Below are 17,786 nucleotides of genomic sequence, written 5' to 3'. Positions count from 1 at the left end.
AGTCTTGATTCTCCTCATTGTAGCAAAAGAAAGAACTGGCTGTGGCACCCTCCATCAATCATTCATGGAGGCCAACTAAAGCTTGGAACAGCTTCAGTTTTTCTCTTATAACCGCCTTAGTCAACATGTCTGCTGGATTTTCTGTCCCTCGTATCTTCTCAAGCAATAGAGTACCATCTTCAATCAACCCACGGATGAAGTGATACTTCAGCTGTATATGCTTCGTTCTTGCATGGTAGACAGGGTTCTTGGCAAGGTGAATTGCACTTTGACTGTCACAAAACAGCTCACTGCTGTTTTGTTTCTTGCCCAATTCCTTCAAAAAATTATTTAGCCACACCATCTCCTTGCTAGCTTCGGAGACAGCAACATACTCTGCTTCTGTGGTTGAAAGAGCAACAACTTTTTGAAGTTGTGATATCCAACTCACTGCAGTCCCACCCAAGGTGAAAACATAACCAGTGGTGCTTCTTCTTGTGTCCAGATCACCACCAAGATCTGCATCAACAAAGCCTTGTAAAATGATGTCATTTTTTCTGAAACAAAGACATTTACCTGAAGTGCCTTTCAGGTATCTTAGAATCCATTTTACTGCCTCCCAGTGTTGTTTGCCCGGATCTGCCATATACCTGCACACAACTCCCACTGCGTGTGCTATATCCGGTCTGGTACAAACCATTGCATACATCAAGCTCCCCACAGCTGATGCATAAGGAATTTTCTTCATGGACTCACACTCTTCAACAGTCTTTGGTGACTGCTCTTTAGATAGCTTGAAGTGACTTGCTAGAGGAGTATTGACTGGTTTTGCATCTTGCATATTAAATCGTCCCAACACCTTCTGAATGTAGGCTTCTTGAGATAGCTTCAGAATACCATCTGTTGTATCCCTCACAATTCTCATTCCAAGAATTTGTTTTGCTGCCCCCAAGTCTTTCATAGCAAATTCCTTTGACAATTGCTTCTTCAACTTGTTGATCTCTGTTATACTTGATCCTGCAATGAGCATATCATCCACATATAACAGCAATATGATATAACAATTATCAAACTTCTTAAAATAACAACAATGGTCCATGTTGCATCTAATGAACCCATTGCTGCAGATGAATCCATCAAACTTCTTGTACCACTGTCTGGGAGCTTGTTTCAGACCATACAAGCTTTTGTTCAGTTTGCAAACAAGGTTTTCTCTATGATGTTCATGAAAACCTTCTGGCTGCACCATATAAATATCCTCCTCCAGATCACCATGGAGAAAAGCTGTTTTTACATCAAGCTGTTCTAGGTGCAGGTTTTCAGCAGCAACAATACTTAGCACTAATCTAATAGTGGTTAACTTGACAACTGGAGAGAAAATTTCAGTGTAATCAATACCTTCCTTCTGTTGGAAACCTTTCACAACCAGCCTTGCTTTGTACCTCTTGCTGCCATCATGTTCTTCTTTTAATCGAAAAACCCATTTGTTATGCAGTGCCCTCTTGCCGGGTGGTAGTTCAGTCAGCACCCAAGTTTCATTTTTGTATAGGGAATTCATTTCATCTTTCATTGCCAACTCCCACTTGACTGAATCTTCCACCTGTATAGCTTCATCAAAGCTTTCAGGCTCACCTGCATCGGTCAACAACAAGTAATACATTGCAGGAGAAAATCGTTCAGTTGGCTTGCGCAATCTGCTTGATCTTCTCAGTTGAACCTCTGGTTGTACTGCACTATTCTCATGATCTTCTTGAGATCTTCTCAGCACATCCTCTTCTGAAATTTCCTCCAACTCAACTTGTGTACTTTTCTGACTTTCTTGACCTGCATCTTCAGATCTCACATCAGATCTATGCTTATAAAGCAATTTTTCATTGAATATAACATTCCTTTGTCTAATGATTTTTCTACTTTCATCATCCCAGAAGCGGTATCCAAAATCATCAGAACCATATCCAATGAAAAAACATCTCCTTGACTTAGGATCTAACTTGTCCCTGTCATTCGAATCAACATGCACATATGAAACACAACCAAATACTCTCAGGTGTAAGAGAGTTACCTCCTTACCGGTCCAAGCCTCTTCTGGTAGCTCACCATTTAGAGGAACACTGGGTCCTCTATTAATTAGATAAGCAGCTGTGTTAATTGCATCTGCCCAAAAGGTTTTTGGTAGACCAGCATGTAGCCTCATGCTTCTAGCTCTCTCATTTAGAGTTCTATTCATACGTTCAGCAATTCCATTCTGTTGTGGAGTATTTGGAATTGTTTTCTCCATACGAATGCCATGTACAGCACAGAAATTTCTGAATTCCTTGCTGCTATATTCTCCTCCATTGTCTGACCTTAGACACTTGATCTTTGCACCAGTTTGATTTTCCACTTCAGCCTTCCACTTCACAAAGGTAGAAAATACATCAGATTTATTTTTAAGAAAATAAACCCATACCTTCCGAGTGGAGTCATCAATAAAGGTGACATAATATAGTGAACCTCCTAAGGATCGAATAGGGGCTGGTCCCCACACATCAGTGTGTACAAGTTCTAACTTTTCTAGCTTAGAACGTCTTCCAGCTTTAGAGAAGGTGACCTTTCTTTGCTTTCCCAGAATGCAGTCTTCACACAGTCCAATATCTATGGACTTTAGATCACCTAACTTCCCTTTTTCAACCATCATTTTCATTCCCTTCTCACTCATGTGTCCAAGTCTGCAGTGCCAGATCTTAGAATCCTCTTCTGAATTTGCCACTGCCACTAAGTCTTTGTCATTTGCAGTCATATACAGAGTTCCCATCTTGCTGCCTCGTGCTATAACCATAACACCCTTGGTTATCTTCCAGCACCTATTAACAAAGGTAGTGACATATCCTTCGTCATCAAGCTGACCAATAGATATCAGATTTCTCTTCAAGCCAGGAACATGTCTAACATTCTTTAGCTTCCATACAGCCCCATTTGTTGTTTTCAACTGAACATCACCCTTCCCCACAATATCTAGAGGCTCATCATCTGCAAGATAAACTTTCCCAAAATTGCCAGCAACATAATTTTGTAAAGTTTCTTTACATGAGGTAGAGTGAAAAGATGCTCCAGAATCTAGAATCCAGGATTCAATGGGACTGTTAACACTCAAAATCAGAGCATCTTGGACTTCCTCTGTCATGACGTTAGCAGAGTCTTCTTCTTGTTTCTGCCCTTGATCCTTTTTCATTAGGAGCCTGCAATCCCTTTTAAAATGGCCTTTCTTACCACAATTCCAGCAACCATCGCCACGAGGTTTAGACTGACTTCTTTTCTTGGACTTGGATCTATTCCAATTTTGTCCACGCTGATTTGTTCTTCCCCTGCCTTCAGTGTTTAAGGCAGAACCTAAAACTTCACCAGATTCCCTTCTGCGAACATCTTCGCTCAGAATCAAGTCTCGAATCTCTGTAAGTTTCAGTTTACTTGATCCTGAAGAACTGCTAACAGCCGTCACAGTAGCACTCCAACTTTCAGGTAAGGAGGACAGAAGAATCAAGGCTTTTATCTCATCATCAAAATCGATTTCTACAGAACTCAACTGTGTTGTAATCACGTTGAATTCATTTATATGATCTGTAACCGAGGAACCTTCGGTCATCTTCAGATTAAACAAACGACGCATCAAATGTACCTTGTTGGAAGCAGATGGTTTTTCATACATGTTTGATAACGCCTTCATCAGACCTGCTGTGGTCTTCTCTTTCACGATGTTGAATGCGACGTTTCTGGCCAACGTCAAGCGAACAACCCCGAGAGCTTGTCTATCCAGAAGATCCCAGTCTTCTTTCTTCATACCATCTGGCATCGTTCCAAGAAGTGGCTGATGCAGCTTCTTTTGATACAAGTAGTCTTCGATCTGCATCTTCCAGAAACCGAAGTCCTTGCCATCAAACTTCTCGATTCTCACCTTCCCTTCATCCGCTGCCATCACTCCCACTGTTTCCCTTGAAACTTTGCTCTGATACCAGTTGTTGGTCAGGGATCGACAGCCCTCTCGCACACAACCCACACGTAGAGATTGTAGAGGAGATGAAGAAGGAAGAAGAAGAACACAAGAACACCAGATTTGTGGTTTGGAGGCAACTCCTTCCTCCTTCCACCGCCACAACAACAATTAATTCTATATATCAGGAATATCCCACGCTACAAAGGAGAAACCGCCCCACCTTATATACTGGGAGGTTAGGGCACCATAATCGAGGATTACAAAGACGAAAAAGCCCTTAATTCAGAACTGACCACACAGATCGATCCACAACGAACCGGTCCACATTTGAGAGTTCAGACTCCACACTCTAACAAAAGCATTCCTTATATTTCTTTCCTTGTTACGTTTTCCTTGGTCAACATTGCATCTATTTTTTGGCTAAGCAGAACATTTCCCTCAGAAATTTTCTGTAACATGAGTGGTAAAAGAAAATTGTGGAACCTGCAGTAATGGAAACTTGATTGTTGCTCAGACACTATTTTTTGTTTTTGCTGTTAGTTGGTCTCACTTTAGATACAAAAACCTTTTCTTTTCTGCTATTTATTTCGTATGCCAATGTTTTCATTTGGGTCCAGGCTAAGATGCTCAAGCCTCGACCTCATCACAAGGACAAAGGAAAAGTATCTCTGATAGTGACAACCCATACAACATCACTGTCCAACAAGCTTGATGCCTTCTGGAGAGCTCAAGAACAAGGTTCAATGATGACTTTAGAATGTCAGGTGCACTTCCATTCCTACTCCTCTTAATTATTGCACTTCTCAAGGAACTTCATTTAATTTTACAGAGCTATAAATCTGCAGATTGGTATCAACCTTTTCTTTTGCTGTTCCTTATGCCAGTAAATAAAATAGTACTTGTAATCATGTTAGTTAGTATTCATGTGATTTTCTGGAAAACTCTTACTTTATAGTGTCTATAGGTTCAAGTCACTTGCTTTGGTTCTTAGCTTTGAACAAAGCATTGACAAATTTTATGTAAGTTGGCACTAGAAATGTAAATTTTCAATCAATATTAATATTACTTATAAATATTAAAAGTTTCAATTGGTATTAAGATTGCTAAAAATAGCTTCATGAAAACTAAGTTTATCTCTTCCCTAGAACTTGGTGGAGGCCCATCGTTACATTTTCAGTCACTTTGATGTGTCATGATTTTGATTGATGCCGAGTAGAATAGAACCTTAGTTCACAATTTGAAACGGGCATATGTTTCAATATCTACTGCATTTTCTGATTGCTGTTACACATGTAATCAGCTAGTTGCAACCAAACTAGATGTTGGTTGTTGTCAAGAGCACGAACTTGACAATAGTTTTTTTTTTTCCTAATTTTTTTTGGATGAAAATTCTGTTGCATGCGATTCATGGGGCACTAACATATTGGAATAAAAAAAACTCAGAAAATACAAAATTGATAGTAAAAGTTCCTGGAGTAATTTCCATATAATAAGGTTAAATCACTGCAGGAAATCGACTCCTAATCATTGGCAGCCACAAATACCTGACAAATAATGTTCTTGTACTAGGTAGCATCGTCCAGTCATTGGTTCTTTGGCTTCGACTTTGCCATGGGTAATTGTGCATTCATATACTACACTATGGATGAAGAACTTTAACTATCATATTATCTTTGATGATTGTCAATGCAGCTAGTTTATGAAAAACTTCTTTATACTATGGATGAATATCTCCATTATTTGGCATATAAAGAACTTTAACTATCAAATTATCTTTTGATAATCGTCAATGCAGCTATTGACAAGAAGGTTGTCAGGATGAATGTTGGTGTCGCACCATTTCCATTCTTAAGTAGAAATAATATGTTTCTTCTTCATAATATTAGATAGTCACAATTCATCCATAAACATCTTATATCCAATGATGTGTAATACCCTCATGCTAAGGGTTGAATTAATTCAAGTTGCTCCCGGGGCATAACTGAGTTGATTGCGATAGAGCAGACTTGTAGAAGAGGATAATTGTTCGAATCTCGATAAAGTCGAGCAATATCCTCTCTCCGTCGTGATCAATTGTAGTTTCTCGATTTACTTCCTCATAAATGATCGTGGGATCAACCGTGTGGGGTCGTTGGGGCGACGAATTTCACCTTTTTAGAAAGAATTAATTCAAGCTACTAAATTAGCTCATTTATACCTTTTATCTTTAATAATTCTCCTCACATGTCATGCGTGCCGTTCTTCCAACGCAGGTCTCTTTATTTTACTCCATCAAAGTGCTCGCTCGCTGCATCACTACATTGAATTGAATTCTTTTTTCCCTGAGCGGTGGGTTGAAAATGACAAGTGATTGAAGGCCTCATCGAACGAAGAAACGCTTTAACTTGTTGAGATTGAAGCCATTTTGTTTTTTTCTCTCCTAGATTCTGTCTAGTTTGATGCTTGTGGGAGGACCACAATAAAAGGAAGGACACTACTGATGTGAAGACAGGCCTGCGTGGCGTTGATACCAAAGGCACTATTACCAGACACCAAGTGGGTACGTCCTGCTTCCTACTTTACTCCTGCTCCTCAATTATTTATTTACTTTCTTCCTCTCTCGGATGGATAAGCACAGATGCACAATGCTGTTGTGTTATTAGTGTCATAGTCCTGCGTGCCAGCTTTATCCACAGACAAAGCTATCACAAAAGACTTATTGGTTTGCTTTCATCATTCACAATTAGCTTTAGAAATTCTGCACACAACTCACCTTTGGTAAAAATTATTGATTTCATTTGATGCTGCAATTGTGGTCATACTAGTGCTTGATGACCTTTCTTGATTCACTTATCGGATAAATTCAGAATACAATTTATACACACTATTTAGGATTCAAACTAGGGTTCTTTTATTGCTCTTTTGAGTTCTTTACCACTTTTTATTCTTTGAATTGAGAGATATTAGTCTTATATTTGCTTAATTTGTTCTTCACCCTTTATCTTCTTCTAAGGTAAAGCAAGAAAAAGTAATAGAGATTCTTACATTGATGAAGTTGTCACCTTTGGTAAAAACTATTGATTTCATTTGATGATGCAAGGCAATGTTCTCTTTCGTCAACTGTAGTTTCTTGATTTACCTTCTCATAAATGATCGTGGGACTGACTGTGTTGCACTGTTAGAGTTGCAGATTCCACCTTTGCTGAAGATGGGGGTACATCAGGATTCTTGTTAATCTTTGATGACCTTTCATCTGATTCACTTAAATCCAAAATACAATTTATACACACTATTTAGAATTCAAACTAGGGTTCTTTTATTGCTCTTTTGAGTTCTTTACCACTTTCTGGTTCTTTGAATTGAGAGAGATTAGTCTTATATTTGCTTAATTTGTTCTTCACCCTTTATCTTCTTCTAAGGTAAAGCAAGAAAAATGTAATAGAGATTCTTACATTGATGAAGTTGTTGCCTTGACTGCTATTGGAATCAATAGATACACAATTTAGGAAGGATGGCATAGATAAACAAGCATCATAAAGTATTAATTGAAGCTCACACTTATGTTCTTGCTTAACATTCATTTCCTTTAAAAAAAAACTACCTCTTTCAAGGTTAACAAAGGCTTACCTTGTGAAGCACCAAGAAGAGGAAGAGATAGATGAATTTAAGCCCGCAAACTTTATTGATGGTCTTGCATCTCGACAGCCTCATGTCTCGACGGCTAGTAGTCATTCTAAAACCCGCATGGGAAAGAATCTAAAGTTTATGATCGTATTCGTAAGTTTTTTCATATTGAGCCTATTTATAGGCCTCAGACAAATATGCGATCTAGATCTACGATTTATTTGACGATCAAGATCAAGTTAGATAAATACATTGTTTAAATGCGAATACAGGTCCATTTTTGTTGAGTCGACCGATCAACCAAGTGTAGTAAATTTGCAATTGAGCTAGATAAGGTCCAGTGTCTTTTCTACTCATTCCAATTTTAATGGATGTCTGTGGTAAAAAGTCACTCCATTTTCTACCATGGTACTTTTTCATCCATCTCCTCTTTCCTTTCATGTGAACAAATTCATAATCTTCTCTAACACTCAGTTTATGTTTACTTGGAAAGACAGAGGCACGCCAAACTAAGGAAGAAGAAAACTCCGAGGTGCTATTTGATAGAATCCAATGAAGAAGAGAAGTAATAAAGGCCTTTCCCTTCATGATTCGTCCATCGGGTAAGTCTAAAAATAAGGGTGGCTTCTCGCTCAGTCATTAACGTCTTAAATTTTGTATTCTAGTAGCAATATTGTGCCTAAGGCGCTTTAGGGGTGTAAACGAGCTGAGCTGTTCACGAGCTATTCGAGTCTCGGTTCGAAAAAAAGTTCGTTTGAGTTCGTTCGATTAAGTTAACGAGTCGAGTTCGAGTCTGATTTCGAATTTGAAAATATTATTGAGCCAAGTTCGAACTTAATAATATTTGGTTCATGAGCTCACGAACATGTTCGTTTAAAGGCTCATGAACGTGTTCATGAACATGTTCGTTTAAAAGCTCATGAACGTGTTTATTAAGAAGCTCACGAATATATATATATATATATATATATATATATATATATATATATATATATATATATATATATATATATATATATATGAACCAAGTTTGAACTAAGTTCATTTAATTTTTAAACGAGTTATTTTTGAACTGAGCTTGAATTAAATTTGTTTAATTTTAAAACGAGTCTTTTTAAACTTCAAGTCGTTCGTGAACTATTTAATTTCATTACGAGCCAAGCTCAAGCTTAAGAATTAAAATTCAAATCGAACTCGAGCTTAGGAAAAATGAACTCGAGCTCGAGCCTTGTTCAGCTAGATTCGGTTCGATTACATCCTTGAGGAACTCTCATCTCTTCTTGTCTTATTATCAGTCACATGCTTAGAACTTCCTGCTCTGACTGACTGGTTTTGCTTTTGCCCGAATCTGGCCCACCGATTCAGTGCGTGAGAGGAACAGAAGAGACATTTTGAAAGCCGTGAAATAATGAGACGGACCACCATCCCCACCTTCCAACGCTAGCGAGCGATTAAAGAATGGAACAGCCTTCCTCCGCACGCGCCACGGCGCACCGCTTCTTCTCCCAAATGAAATAATGCTGTATTACTCACTCACTCTGCTCCCCTTTCACGTGTCCGACCTTCCTCCAAGCTTCTTTAAGAGTCGAGTAATTGAGTCAGTGAGCCACTCGTCTCGTTTACAATTTCTCACTTCTCCCTGTCTCTCTTTCGTTACTTCTCTTCTCCTCTGCCAGAAATGGAGTATTACTTTGAGCTGAAACCCATTCACCACCTCAAAAGCTTATCAAAAGCAACTGAAGTTGTCAAAAACTGCCTCCGGAGCTATGTAATGGCAGGACGTCTTCTTAATTTTGAGATATTAAAAAAGATCTAAGTTTTAATTTTGATAAATTAACAGATGAATTTTTTTTAAATGATTCATTAAAAACATTCGATTGATGAATCATTCATTGCGAATACTTACAAACTAAAAAATAAAATAAAAAAAATAGTAAACTTGCAGCATCAAATAAGAATTTACTATCCATGATGTTCATCCATATTAGACTTTCAACATTATGGCCTTCGTTGTATTGCTTTCTTAGTCTAATAGATGTGTAAAAGTATAAATTAAAGGTGAGTAAAATTTAAAAAAATATCATTTATTCAAAAGTTTACTTTAAAAAATATCATTTATTTAGATTAAATTGGTTTGATTTTAATTTTAAATTTTAAAATTTGATTAAATAATTTTTTATTAAATAATAAAAAATATTAAGATTTATTAAAAAAAATTTAATTTATTTTTAAAAAAAGATTTGTAGAATTTGATTATTCAATTTTGATAGTTTGATTCAATTATTATTTAATTTTAATTGAATACTGAGTTCTCATTGTCATTGTCGTAGTCATATACGACATTCAATCATTGCTCTACGTGTATGTATTTGATTGGTGTATTTTTTTTACAACGGTGTACGGACTAACAGCCTGCATGCATGCGATCCAATTTCTCGCAGAAAGTTCACATGATATCGTCTCGTACTCATCGTCTCGTATCAGGCATATAGTTAGACTTGTAGCATTTTTTTTTTATAATTTACATATTTAATTTTTTAAATCAATTAATTTCACAAGTGATCGATCTGTTCCATTAAAATTTTTTATTGATAATTAAAATAAATTCGAAAAGTACCCTCATCGTATGCTCAAGGTCGGGCGTCCAATATTCATAAGTCCATTAATCTGATCAGGCAATTCGAATCATGATATTTTTATTTATTCTTATCAAAATATCTTATCATCGCACCGTATCCGATCGAGGAACGTATAGCATTTTTGTCCACTTATGGTGGTTGGTTTGGTGGTTGTCAAAAATGATTGGCACTCTTTTAACATTTGACAAGTGAACTTGTGTGATCATTTAGTCTTTTTATATATATGACATAATTTTATAATAGTTTAGTTGATTATAATGGAGTAGAGTTATTGAAGTGAATAAAGATTGAATCTTGATGAAATTGAAATAATATTTTTTTTCGTTGTGATTAATTGTAATTTTTTAATTTACTTCTTCATAGATAATCATGAAATTGATCGTGTGAGACCGTTAGAGTGATGTATTTTATTTTATATTATTTTTGCTCAAAAAAATGTTAATAATTACTTTTAAAAGATATCAAAAATCCTAAAGTGGGTTTTGTATCTATCACTTTTTAATTGCAGCCTTTACATATTCTTTTAATCTACTTTTTATCTTGAAAAGTTTTATTTTACTCACAAAATAAAAATTTAAGTGTATAAACTTATGTCCAAAAAGATGTGTATATTTTATAAATTATTATTATTATTATTATTATTATTATTATTATTATTATTTTAGATTAACAAACTCTTGAACAAATGAAGGAGATGTAAATTATTAAAGGAAGCAGATTATATCATTAATATATTACTTATCAGTGTTATCGTATAACGATCACTGAATTACGGCATGTACATGTTATAATTTTGTTTTTATTTTCATTTTTATTTTTTATAGTTTGTGATTTAAAAGGGGCTCAAACTTTTGTTTGAAACCTTAACTAATTAAATTATCTATGGTTTAAAAAATTAAAAATATTTTTTTGAATGTATAACTAATCTAACAAGGATAAAGATGATAATGAAGATAACAATGACGGTCTAAATAAGAATCAAAAATTAATTTTAAATTAATGATGAGTAACTATATTTACGATCTTAATTATATTTATCTTCATTTTCATATTTATTACTATCATGTTTATCATGTATATTATATTGTTTATTATTATATTTTTCATATATTATTTTAGCAATCTATATAAATAATTTTTTTAGCCTACGATAATAATAACAATGAAATAATCATTTTTTCTTTATTTTTCTCTTTATTCTTTCTATCTCTATCTATTTCAACATGGTATCAGAGCGATATCCTTCGTTTCTTCTTCTTTACTTCTAACCACCATCCCACAGATTGTTGCAAAGAATGATCATCAATTTGAGCAAGTTGGACTCCGATAGATTCATCTCTATCATGTTTGATGACTCTGTCAAGCTCTTCATTGTTGACATCAAGATGGACAACGAGGTGATGTAAAGGTCGGGATAGACGGTCATCATGATTAGAGCAGTCAGCACTGTCAGTAGCTTCGGCATCAGCTCCGCTACCGTCCTTGCCCTACGGAGCTTCTTCTCTCAAGGTATGAAACTAATATCGTGTTTGCTTTTCCTCAACTCCATCACCGCTGCCCCATCCTCATCCAAATCCTCGCCAAGATCAAATTGCTTAACTCAAAGATAGTTCACATTTACATCTTCACCACCATGGCCAACAACACCATCATGTGGACCCTCTTCACCCTTATGGTCGACCTCTCGGAGTTCAACCCACTGTCGTTGCTTTGGATCGAGTTTGCCTTCATGATCTTTTGCTTCGTTTGCATTCAACTGATGATGCATTGGCTGCTGCAAAGGATCCCTGATAGCCAATTGATCAGGGACTTTAACGTCTGCCTCCTTCTTAGCTTTATGATGCTTGCTAGGGTGCTGATGGAATCCATATGCGTCTACTCCATCACTGGGGCATTCTTCGCCGGACTAGTGCTGATACTGTTGTCAACAGTGTTCCTTCGCTGGCACAGATGTCACTTGGTGGCGACCACAATGACAGGGTTCCTCCTCGACATCATGTTCTGCAGCTAGAATTTGATACAAAAATACATCTTCTAAATGATCAATCTCATGAGTTCGACAAAGGACATGAACATGCTCTAGGAGGTGTTCGAGATTTCATGAGCCATGACCATCGTCTCCATGTTCAACACCTTCCTTGGTTACTGGTTCACCATCTACTACATCGAAAGGATCAGAAAGTATTTAATTCAACTTATCAACTTCTTCATGATGTCCCTCTTCATGTTGATCATGGGCATCCAATATGGCTACCTGCGCAACCATAACACCACCCTTTTCGCTCTTACTTTCTTTTTCGTCAACTTCAGCCCCAACAACACCACCTTCGTGTTGCCAGCGAAGCCCTTCCCAACCTGAATTCACTCCACCTGTCACGCCATTAGCGCCGCCTCCAACAAGGTAGGCACCCTCATTGCCAAGTTCGTCATGTAGAGTTACAAGTTGAACCAAGAGCCCAACAAAATCCACAAGGCCCTCATTGTCCTTGCCTTCACTAACATACTCAGATTCTTCTTCACCTTCCTTGTGTCGGAGACCAAGGGTCAGTCCCTCGAGGAGATCTTCAATGAGAACGAGAGAGTTAGAGCTCGCGTCGATGCTTGTAAGGATCACCACCTCTTCCGCTCATTGCTCTGCTCTTCTTCGGCGGAACAAACGCTAGGGAGACACTCACTTATTGCTGGCGTGCCATCGAGAAGGCAAGGTGGATGTGGCTACTGATTAACAGTAATCTCTTCCTTCATCGTTATTCTTATTCCTCTCTCCTTTTCTTCTACCATCAAGAGTTGATATACACTACCATATATCAAGAATGCTTTCCTCTTCCAGATCTCTCACCTCTTTTTTTACAATGTGGAGGTTAAGGCCCCTGCCGCTCACCAGCTCTCTTACCGAGAATAGACACGGAGGTCAAGGCGCCTGCCGCTCATAATAGAGATCCTTTTCCAGATCTTCCAGCAGTTCATCGACATCAATGTCAACATGTACTACGCACGATACTCTTTCAGACCATGGGGTTCCACAATGATGCAATTCGCCATCATCATTGGAATCATCGACATCTTTTCAACCATCATCTACGTCAAGTCGGAGTAGGATCCTAGCCCGCAGTTAGGCACCAGTCGATGTTGCGCATTCAACTTCTCCATCACCTCCATCTTGGCTTTTACCACCATGGCCTTCCGATGTCCGTGTCTATCCATGCACGCACCTTCTTCATGGCTTTCTGGTGTCCGTGTCTATCTGCGTGCACATCTTCATGGCCTTTCGGTGTCCACGTCTAGCCACGCGCACACATTCTTCATGGCCTTCTAGTGTTTGCGTCTATCTACGCGCATATCTTTCAGTGTTCGCGTCTATCTGTGCGCACACATTCTTCATGGCCTTCTAGTGTTTGCGTCTATCTGTGCGCACACCTTCTTCATGGCCTTCAGGTGTCCATGTCTATCCATATGTGCATCTTCTTCATGGCTTTCTGGTGTCTGTGTCTATCCACGAGTCCATCTCCTTCATGGCTTTCGTGTTGTGCATCGTCTTGTTCTCCTCGTTAACCTCTCCCTCTGTCTTCGTTAGAGGGAAATCAAGATTACTAAAGAAAGGCCTTGGGATCTAGATCGCGACTTAGGCTATTTCCAGTTAGCTTTCTTTTGTCTGTGCCTTCTCAAACCTCATCTCTTGCATCCGTGGTAGTTGTCACTAGAGAACAACACATAACAAATATTTCTTCAAGTTTTGCTCAACACAGTAATAGATTTTCTTCTTTTTCCTCTTCTATTCTAGTAAATTTTAGCTGCTAAAAATTGTAGTCTTCTTCCTCTGCTACTCTTTCTTCCAACAACAAAACGGGTTCTAGCTTTCAAATAGCAACTCCTCATTTTTTTTTATTGTTCTCTTCCATCAAAGGCAAAGTTCAGAACCATGTCCGGGGGCGGATGTATTAGGGGCCTGGGGGGGCCATGGCCCCCCAGCCCAAGTTGAACCTTTAATGTGTTTAGATTAAACCCTTAGGGTTACTGGTTAATAGGTTTTAGGGTTAATGGGTTGTTGATCTATTGGATCCTAAACCAACCCGATAAGCCGATAAGGAAACCTAAAAATCGCGAGTCTGCCTTCGTTGGGTCCCGATCGCGCCTACGTCTTCTTCATGTCTTCGTCGGGCGCGGCGGCAACAACTTCAGCTTGGATTGCCGGCGATCTGCAAGGTGACTGAGGACGCCGGTGAGTGAAGGGTGGATTGGGCAGTGCCGATAACAGGGTCAATCGGCGGCAGCAGTGGCGTGAAGGGCAGACCGGAAGAGTCGAAGAGAAGAAGTAAATCGGGTGAGTTTCAGCCGAATATGTAAGTTTGTACTTAGGTCCTTGATATGTATCTTTGAGTAATTCTTTTGTTCAAATGAGTATATCGTTTTCATTATATGACCCCCTCAAATATGAAATCCTGGATCCGCCCCTGACCATGTCAAATCTGTCATATCATTGGTCATATTGGTAGTCATTACGCTAAAAGGTTTGATTGACTATCTAGTTGGAGAAGATGTTCTCGATATATTGGCAATCAAACTCAACGTTCAACATCAGTCCTTTGAGTTTGTCGAGGGGGAATGAGGATAAAGATGGTAATGCGGATAAAAATGACAATCCATATAAAAATCAAAAATTAATTTCAAATTAATGATACTAACCATATTTACCATCTCAATCATATTTATCCTAATTTTCATATTTATTATTATCATATTTATCATAATATATTATCTTATTTATTATTATATTTTCTATATATTATTTTAACAATCTATATAAATAGATTTATTAACCTACGATGATGATAATAATAATAATAATAATAATAAAGTAATTGTCTTCTTTTTATTTTTCTCTTTATTCTTTCTTTCTATGTCTATCTATTTCAATATAATTATAATATTTTTTTAGCCCCAACTGATTGGACTTGAGGCGGAGGCTTATTGGGCCTCCCTATGATCTGGGCCTTGAATATGCATCATGTGATCAACTTTATGTGCACGCTTAATAATTATCCTCAATGAGATCTTCAAGCTTGCATGACGTTAGAAGACATGTATATCTTATACATTTCATTCGTCTTTATTTTTTGAATTTATGTTAGTGATCGATGAAAAACTTTCATAGGACCAGATTAATCATCTCCAAAATTAGTCAGCTCAAAGAATTGAATATCTAAATTACTATAAAATATAAATTATGTCTTTATTAGGTCTTAAATTCTTAAATAAAAGTATATTAATAAACATATCCCTCTTATTTACCCCTTAGCAATTTATATTTACTGTGTATTTTCTTTCACCTCTAATTTTACATTTAAAACACTTGAAAATTGTATTTTACCAATAAAAGTTTGAAGAATTATGATATCATTTATTTTACCATCTTATACCAAAACTAGCAAAATATATATAATCGTACCTAGTTGAACTTTGAGCACGGAAGGAATGAGCTAAGTAACAAAAATTATAAAAAAATTAATATATAATAAATTTAATAGTGAAAATATTTTTACAAAAGTTTGTCTTTAAGAAGATTGACGATCTTTGTCCACTTGAATAAGTCTGTCCCATAATAATCATTCAATTATGCCCCCGGATGAATTTTAGTTGCTCTAATACTAGTAAACTTATTCACATTTACTCTTGATGATTCATCAAGCCTGATTACGATTTCAACAATCATTTCAATCAATATAATCAATTAATTTAGTAATCCTGTGTACTAAATATAAATATCTAATTTCAAATATTGTAATATTATAATTAAATATTATCATAGAAAGGGAGAAAGTGTTATTCTCGACATATCAAATAATATAGTATTAAAATAGGCCCAACCTAAGTCCAATCGGCCCATTTTTGAAGCACAATTTGTTGTTTTATCGGGTTTAATAATACCATTTATCCTAGTGATTTTTATGAGTCTACTGGGCTCGAGACTTCTCGAGCTCAAGCATTTACCTTTCTAATCAGAGACCAATTCCCTGGAGTACATTGGGATTCACTCAAGCACCTACGGATTTAAGTAAATAATTATGGAGGAGAAATTATGCCTTTTTGAGATCTTCGTGCTCCTTGATTAGAATCTCTAAGGGATAGATTTATCGTTGTATATTAATTAATTGACATTTAAAGTTAATTGAAGGTCATATATATATATATATATATATATATTAGGAATATTATCTTGCACTTTTTATTTTGCACACTTCATGAGCATCTAAAATATTTTTTATTTTAATTTTTTATTTAAGATTATAATTTAATTTTTAAATTCTAAAGATAAAATTTTAAATGACTTAACCACAAGTCAACTAAATAAATAAACAAAAATTTTTTATCAACATAGTCTCGCACTGTGCATCGTGTAAGATATCAAATTTCTCTCTATTTATATATAACACGTGTTATAAATTCGACTCATGTATCTACGTCGTTTCTTATATATTTCGGCGCCCTGTAATATGAAAGAGATATGCAATATTATAGCGGGAAGACCGACAACATAGATATAGTAACAAAGCCAACACATATCAAGTTTTCTAACCTAGACATTATTTGAGTATTCACATTGATGTTAATATATGAATGTTAAAACACTCAAATAATGTTACAACTAATATGGGTGAGTATTATAACATTCATATATCAATTCTTTGAATGCAATTAATGAATAAAATTCAAAAAATAAAATTAAAAATGTATTTATTTATTTAATATAAAATAAAATTAAGATGAATAAAAGGATATATATATATATATATATATATATATATATATATATATATATATATATATATATATATCTTGCGCGTCTTAAATTATACGATGGTGCGCGATATTAGAATAAGAGTGCTCAAAAGAATTTCGAGCGCTTAGAACAGTAAATAATATCATTTTATATTTTTATATTTTTATTTGTTTATTTTATTTATCCGACACCCAACAATTAAATTTTTTCTGTTTTATTTTATTTTTTTGTGTTTAATATTAGAGTCTCCACAACCCATTCCCATTATAACACCCTCCGCCTCATTAAAAAGCATATAGTCCACAACCCACTCCCACTACCACATACTCATTATAATAATATATCTCTTTCACCCATATTTCTTTTAACATTAACATTTATTATTTATGAGTCCTACCATTAAAAAACTAACCATTTTATTCAATTTTTAATTTTAAAATTTATAACTTTTTAATAAAAGTTAAAACTAACCGTTAATAAAATTTTATTCAATTTTAAAATAGTCGTTAAAACTAATATTTTAATAAATATAATTAAAAAATAAAAAAATACACGTGGGATGGACCAGCCTCTTGGCTGACATACCCTACTTTTAATTGAACGTGTTCACTAGAGAGATGTTATAACACCCCTTCAATGGTGTTTAACATCAATGACGTGTTATAACACCCCGTTAGAGTATCCATTGTGGATGCTTATAACTCAACTCCTAATTTTTTTTAAAAAAATTTTAAATGACTTAACCGTAAGTCAAAAAAATAAATATAAAATAATACCATTGTTTAATGTTCCAAGCGTCCGAAATTTTGCAGGGCAC

Source organism: Curcuma longa, chromosome 14 (assembly GCF_044706935.1).
Source record: "Curcuma longa cultivar G26 ecotype Majalengka, Jawa Barat chromosome 14, ITB_CL_G26_1.1, whole genome shotgun sequence".
Lineage (NCBI taxonomy): Eukaryota > Viridiplantae > Streptophyta > Magnoliopsida > Zingiberales > Zingiberaceae > Curcuma > Curcuma longa.
This window is presented reverse-complemented; position numbering follows the sequence as displayed.